The sequence below is a fragment of the Tasmannia lanceolata genome, unplaced genomic scaffold (genome assembly GCF_043159265.1).
Source record: "Tasmannia lanceolata isolate RefF3 unplaced genomic scaffold, GAP_Taslan_0.1 ptg000012l, whole genome shotgun sequence".
NCBI classification, from domain to species: domain Eukaryota; kingdom Viridiplantae; phylum Streptophyta; class Magnoliopsida; order Canellales; family Winteraceae; genus Tasmannia; species Tasmannia lanceolata.
The window spans coordinates 30,788,977-30,796,578 of record NW_027518689.1 but is presented as its reverse complement, the minus strand read 5'-3'; the positions used below and the strand labels follow the sequence as shown (position 1 = coordinate 30,796,578).

General features: G+C 36.2%; 1 non-coding gene across 1 annotated transcript; it reads left to right on the top strand.

The window, feature by feature from the left end:
• Nucleotides 1-4,319: 4,319 nt before the first annotated feature.
• LOC143889022 (small nucleolar RNA R71) lies at nt 4,320-4,426 on the top strand. Its single transcript, XR_013254647.1, has one exon. It is a non-coding gene; the product is annotated as a small nucleolar RNA R71 (small nucleolar RNA).
• The last annotated feature ends 3,176 nt before the right edge of the window (nt 4,427-7,602 follow it).

Sequence of the window (7,602 nt, the reverse complement as noted above, 5' to 3'; positions counted from 1 at the left end):
TTCTATACATGGCATCTTGCTCACTGCCATGGTCAACAATTCCAAAGTTTTTAGAATTTTCAAATTAGTAACCACAACCCCTTTTTCCCAACGTTTTCTGAATTGAGGCAAACCTCAAGTGGGCCCAAATTATAAAAGTGAAGCTTCTATTTATCAAAGAATAGATATGCTATTTTCCATGTTCGAGAATGTTTACTTTTTCTTGATCCATCACTTTCTAAAAATTCCATCACTTTCTAAAAATGCTAATGTAGTTCCCTCTTTTAGAGAAAGTGAATTGCGCATCATGGCATGATCCAAACCACCAATATGAAAGTCTCCATAGTGGTTTTCATAGAGCAATCTAACCGTCCAAATAGTGGGCGATAATGTAAATTGGTTGTACTCCTCTAATTCATCTCCATAACTTGATCCGAACCATCAATTTTAATGAATGTTAGTAAAACCCCTCAAATCATTTCCCACGGCCGATCCAAACCATTCACTTTATTGGGACATTACAATTCCAATAATATGATCTTGTCCGGATATATCAACAAATCCAACAGTTGGGTTGCCCAACAAATGGTCTGGATCATCATATATAGTCAAAATTTCCACCCTCTTGGTCTCTTGTGAAATTCAGCCAACATTGGAAATTGGTTATTTCTCTTCAATATTTCATCTTTTAGCTTCAATTCCTTCAAAAATCCACTTAGAACCCTGAAACACCAAAAACAAGAAAATACCTTAGTAGCACTGCTTTAAAGGACAAAATATGTGTGTTTCCTATCACTACCATTCACACATAAATGTGTTCATCAAATTCCCCCATACTTGAGCTTTGCTTGTCCTCAAGCAAACAAAAAGAAAAACTAAAACAAAATAGGAATAAAATAAAATCCTAACTCACTTTCGTAGGAATCACGATTGCACTTAGCAGGTGCAATAAGCCTTTAAACCCCTAGGTTACCCTAGTGGACGAGTTTTGTCTCGTGAGTGTTTGCAGTGAATATACACCCAAAATTCTAAAAATAAACTTTTCTTTCAAATCCCACTATAGAGTAAAGCCAAAAAAAAATTTCAATCCTTTTTCTTTGATAAATTGCTCAAAATAGAAGAACAAGAATACCCCCATACTTAAACTTTGCATCCTATCCCAAGTTGAAAAAATTAGAAAAATATTTTAATCAAGGAATCCTCTTTTGAATTTGTCATACTTTGCTCCCTTAAACTTGCCTCTAATGTAATCGTACCATAAAAGAAATTTGATTCGGAAACTTCGTAGAAAACTTACAAATTTATATGGTCCACCATACTTTCAACTTTTCCCATAGTTTCTAAGAATAGAACTCTTTTTTTTTTTTTTTGTAATCCTCTACTGCTTTTGGCGTGAATGACATGCAGGGCATGCACCAGACACCCAGGCTACTAAGCAGTGTCCGACTAATCTTTGATTTGCATATGTCATAGACATTGATGCATATGAGTTCAAGCTTTACTTTTGATTACGTGCAATGCTTTGATTTATTAAGCTTTCTAATTGACCCATGTATGGAGTTTTCAGTCAGTTGCTCTGAAGCCAGTTGGCTTTAAGGAACTAGGCATAAAAACCCTTCAGACTTAATAGCTCAAGTCAACAAGGCTACAAATCAAAACTATAATCAAGAAGCAAACTTTCTAAAAATCATTCATTCTTTCTTTGTTTCAACCTTTCTTTCCTTTTTATCCATACCATATAAAAAGCAAGTTTCTATTTCTATTTCTTATTCAAATCCTTTTAAAAAGAAAGATTCCAAAAGAAAACAAAACTAAGAAAGGAAAGTATTCTTTCTAATTTTTCAAATTCCAAAATTAAAATATCCACTAACTTTATTTCTTAAAATAAGAGAACAACTTTCTTTCTAAGAATACCAAGTTCTTTCTAATTTGCGAAAAATTACCAAAAATAAAAAGAAAGGAAATTTTCTAACTTTAACTATAGAAAAGATTAGAAAAGAAAGTTTCTAAAAGCTACCCCCCCATACTTGAATCATGCAGTGTCCTCAATGCATGCAAAAATAGAAACAAGGACAATAAAGAGAAGAGAGGGGCATACCTTTTTCTTTTAAGAGAGATTTGAATAAAGAGGCTCATGAAGATCCATGACCTCTTCTAAATTAGATCTTGGTAACTCAACAAAGGACTTCAATCTGAGTAAATGAAACTTGTCCTTCCAAGTAGAGTCCTTATTTTCTTTTAAAAAATTAATTAACTCTTCTTCTTGGGTCGAGTTTAAGTCCATTTTGATTCTCACAGGAGATGTGCAAGTCTTACCCAAATATGCTTTTCTTAAATTTGAATGCAAAGGCGGCAAATTTAACTGTGGGGCCTTTTTGGGTGGAGGCTTGGGAAGGGGCGGAAATAGGGATGCTCCAAATTCTATTTGTTGGATGCTAAGGTCATCAGAAAAGGAGTCCCCTATATCTCTTACATTCTCCAAGCCTTCTTCATCCAGAGCTTCTTCAAATCCTGCATTCAAAATATTTTCACAATTAGTCTCAGGAGAGGAGTGCAACATATTAATTTCTTCTTGTAAATTAGGTTGCTTACCTAATCTAAAAACATTAAAGTCCATGGAAGCATTCCCAAAAGTTAATTTCATTAAACCATTTCTACAATCAATTAAGGCGTTGCTCGTAGCAAGGAAAGGCCTACCAAGAATTATAGGAATTTGATCCTTGATATTAGCAACGGGCTCAGTTTCTAGCACAATGAAATCTACAGGAAATAAGAACTCTCCTACTTTAACTAAGACATCCTCAACCATCCCTTTCGGTTTCTTCATTGATCTATCCGCCAACTGAAGAGTGACGGTGGTGGGTTTGAGTTCTCCTAATCCTAATTGTTTAAAAACAGAAAGAGGTAATAAATTCACACTGGCCCCTAAATCTAAAAGAGCATGATTAATATGAGTATTTCCAATAGTGCATGCAATGGTAGGACATCCCGGGTCCTTGTACTTAGCCACCATCTGTTGAGACAAGATGGAACTAATGTTTGCAGCCAAGAATGCCTTCTTGGGTACATTAGACTTGCGCTTTTGTGTGCACAAGTCTTTTAAAACTTTGGCATAAGTCGGGACTTCGGAAATCGCATCTAACAATGGAATATTAATTTGCACTTGTTTAAACATATTTAAAATTTTCTCCTTAGCAGCCACATTTTTATTATTAGCAAGTCTCCTTGGAAAAGGAGCTTTAGGCACATACTCTTTTTCAGGTGGAGAAACTGCCTGCTCTGTACTTACCTGTTCGGGCTCTTCTTCTGAACCAATGGAGGATGACTCTTTACTTACCTTAATTGGAGATTCTTGAGCATCTTTAGAAGGTTCGGATCTGCCCTCCTCCCTTTGATATTCTCTGCCACTCCTTAAAGCAAATACAGCGTTACAGTGATCGGAGGGCTCCTGCTGCGGCAAGTTTGGTTGCATGGCATTCAACTGATTTACCTGTGGTTGTTGATTCCCATTTATGGCCACATTCCTTGGATTAGGAACTGGTTGACTTGGCATCTTCCCCTTTTCCCTTTCATGCAAGGCCATGGCAAGTTGGGAGATTTGTTTCTCCATATTGTGTTGGCTTGTCATGAAAGTGCTAGTGAGAAGTTCTATGCTCTTTTCTAAGGAAGTTATGCGTGCCGACTCCCCTTGTTTTGGAAAACCCGGTGGTTGCTGATTTGAAACATTATTTAAAATTGGGTTTTGAAAAGGTGGAGGTGTGGTTAGGGGTGGTCGAACATTCATAGAAGGGAAGGTGGGCCTAGGTTGGCCAAATTGGCCTTGACCTTGGAAATTTGATGGCCCTCCTTGATAATTCCCTTGATTCCAAGAAAAGTTGGGATGATTCCTCCATCCCGGATTATATGTGCTACTATATGGATTATTTAAAAACATGGCACTTGCATTTTCATTAGAATTACCAAATTTAGCAAGAGTTGGGCACTCTTCCATGACATGGTCCGTGGCTTGACACCAATTGCACATAGGAACACTATGTGCAATTTGATGGACCTGTGAAGGTCCTTTGACAACTATTGCTTCTAGCCTTTTGATTAGGCTATCAAGATGGGCCTCCTTAGCCACGGCACCCTCTATTAGAAATCCCTTACCTGTGTTGGCTCTCTCACCTTCTTGAGTGGATTCCCACTCTCTTGTTTTTTCCGCCAAATCAAGTAAGAAGTTCCATGCCGCGGCCTCATCTGTGAAAGATGTAAAACCGTTAGGACACATGGACTCAAGAAGTTGCTTTGTTTGGTAATCTATGCCCTCATAAATAATTTGGCATAAATGCCACACATCAATTCCATGGTGAGGACACTCTTGGAGTAGGTCCTTGAACCTCTCCATAAACTTAGAAAATGACTCTAATGGCTTTTGTTTGAATTGTAAAATATCATTCCTAAGCTTATTAGTTTTATGTAATGGAAAAAACTTTTTTAGGAAAGCGACGGCGAACTCCTCCCAAGTGGTGATGGAGTTCGTTGGTAAGCCATAGAGCCACTTTTTAGCTCCCTCCTTGAGTGAAAACGTAATAAACCGCAACTTTACCGCATCATCGGTAAGTTGTTGCATCTTAATTAAAGCACATACATCTTCAAACTCACGCAAAAATAAATAAGCATCCTCCGAAGGGAGGCCATGAAAATGAGGAAGCAAAGAAATAAATTGCGATTTTAGCTCAAAATTATTGCCCTGCGCAACTGGCAATCTAATGCAAGAAGGTTGCGCGGTTCGGGCCGGATAGAAGCGATCGCGTAAACTTTTTGGCGGCTCTTGTTCTTCCGCCATGGCTACTTGATTTGGATTTGGTTCGATGTCTTCCTCCGTCTCTAACTGGTTTGCTCTTTCTAGTCGATTGGCCGAGTTCCGCACCCAACCTTCACTCATAAACACAGGAAAACCAAGTAAGAGAGATGGATAGCCAAGAAACAAAAAAAATATAACTAAAATAAAAATAACTACTAATCTAACACTTCGAATAATTAAGATTCTAATGCAACTCTCTTCCCCGGCAGCGGCGCCAAAAACTTGGTTGAAATATTAAATAACCGCAAGTGCACGGATCGTGTAAATACGGGTCGAACTCAAGGAAGAGAAATCTAGTTGTCAATCCTATTCTTTTACCGATTAGAATACTAACTATGATATAATGTTGCCTGGAATGGACTCAGGATTTCCGTGGACTTAGACCTCGGAGCCAACACTATATATAAGCTTATATTCTATTCAATCTAAGAATCAAATTCAACTATGATCTTGATTTGGAAATCTTAATTTAGGCAAAGTGTACCAAAATTCTAATGATCTTGATTAACTACTTATCTAATCTAATTAGAAAACTAAAATTCTAAAGGCCTAAGTTAATTGAAAAATTGCAAAAGTAATTTAGAATAGTGTAAAAACCTTAATTCAATATAAAAGATTACTTAGGGTTAGAATCCACCATGGGTTTGGATTAAATTGATTAATTAAAACAACTCTTGAATTGGGTTGAAAATTCGATTAACTAGTCAATAAGGAATAAGATCAAAGGGATGTCATTCCTTATAAGTAATTAATCAAATCCACTCTCCAATTTACATTGATTATATAGAACTTTATATTTGTTAATCAACAATCATTCATACGAAAGGGGAAAGCCAATGGCATGAATGATTGGGATTTTCCAAACACAAACTCCTACACAATTTTTTCAATTGAGTAGATTGATTTAATTGTAAATATTTCTCCTTCCCCATGGTTTCAACTAAACCCTAAGTAAATAGGATTTAGTTACTCATGAAGAAGGGAAGAAAAACAAAAATAAACGAGATAGATGGGAGAAGAATTGCCATATAGAACTTGAAAGAAAATTAAACAAAAACTAATTACTTCTTCACTAACTTGAATTGAAACAAAATTACATGAAATTGAACTTAAAATAAATAACAAAAATTAAATAGAACTTAGTCTTTTTCTCCTCCAACTTTGGTTGCATCTTCCTCCTTCAAGCTTTAATGTCACCTTGAGTTTGAATGGTGGTGATGATGCCTTGGATTGAGAGTTGAAAAGAAAAAGAAAAAGAAAAGAACAAGAAAACCTAAGGGAGAGAGCTTGAGAGTAGTGGAGAGAAAAAGAGAAAAAAATAGAGTCAAAAGAATGTCTTCTTTTTTCCCATATGTAGCTTTCTTCCCCTTCTATTTTTATCTCCAAGAAAAGACACAATCTTGGCATCTTTTGTATTTTTGGCAACCCCACCTGTCTTTGGCAATTTCTGAAACTTTTAGTATTTGTTGGTAAGAGCAAACTTACTCTTTTCTTTCTTCACAATTTCAGCAACTTAGCACCCATTTTTGGTAAGTTGTCTCTTCCTTTTTGACCTTCCAACGTAGGAATATGGGTTAAGATTTTTGCTACAAGACGAAATAGAATGATTATGCATATATTATACACCATATAAAATCTCATACATAAAGGGAATGAATTTTAGCAAATGCAAGTGGGTCCCACATAATTGAATATATATAAATTACATGCAATTAGAAAATACGTGGGAAAGGTGGAGAATTTGGCAACTCTTTGTTTCCTTCTTTGGTGGGTTCCACTTATATTATATAATATATATTGCAAGCCAAAAACCAAAAACGTGGGATGCTTTCCCAATCCAATAGAGAGAGCCACACGTGGGTCCCACCATTGCATGTAGAAAATTGCAAAGTATTTCTTTTCTTACAAATTCAAAAACGTGGGCTGCATGCATGCTATATTTTTACCCATGTCCAAGTGGGTCCCACGTGAGTATGCATGTGTAGCAATTAGGAAATATTGCCTTCCAAAAAGTGGCTGCATGTGATTTCTTGAAGCAAGAATAGAACAAGAAAATTCTATACATGGCATCTTGCTCACTGCCATGGTCAACAATTCCAAAGTTTTTAGAATTTTCAAATTAGTAACCACAACCCCTTTTTCCCAACGTTTTCTGAATTGAGGCAAACCTCAAGTGGGCCCAAATTATAAAAGTGAAGCTTCTATTTATCAAAGAATAGATATGCTATTTTCCATGTTCGAGAATGTTTACTTTTTCTTGATCCATCACTTTCTAAAAATTCCATCACTTTCTAAAAATGCTAATGTAGTTCCCTCTTTTAGAGAAAGTGAATTGCGCATCATGGCATGATCCAAACCACCAATATGAAAGTCTCCATAGTGGTTTTCATAGAGCAATCTAACCGTCCAAATAGTGGGCGATAATGTAAATTGGTTGTACTCCTCTAATTCATCTCCATAACTTGATCCGAACCATCAATTTTAATGAATGTTAGTAAAACCCCTCAAATCATTTCCCACGGCCGATCCAAACCATTCACTTTATTGGGACATTACAATTCCAATAATATGATCTTGTCCGGATATATCAACAAATCCAACAGTTGGGTTGCCCAACAAATGGTCTGGATCATCATATATAGTCAAAATTTCCACCCTCTTGGTCTCTTGTGAAATTCAGCCAACATTGGAAATTGGTTATTTCTCTTCAATATTTCATCTTTTAGCTTCAATTCCTTCAAAAATCCACTTAGAACCCTGAAACACCAAAAACAAGA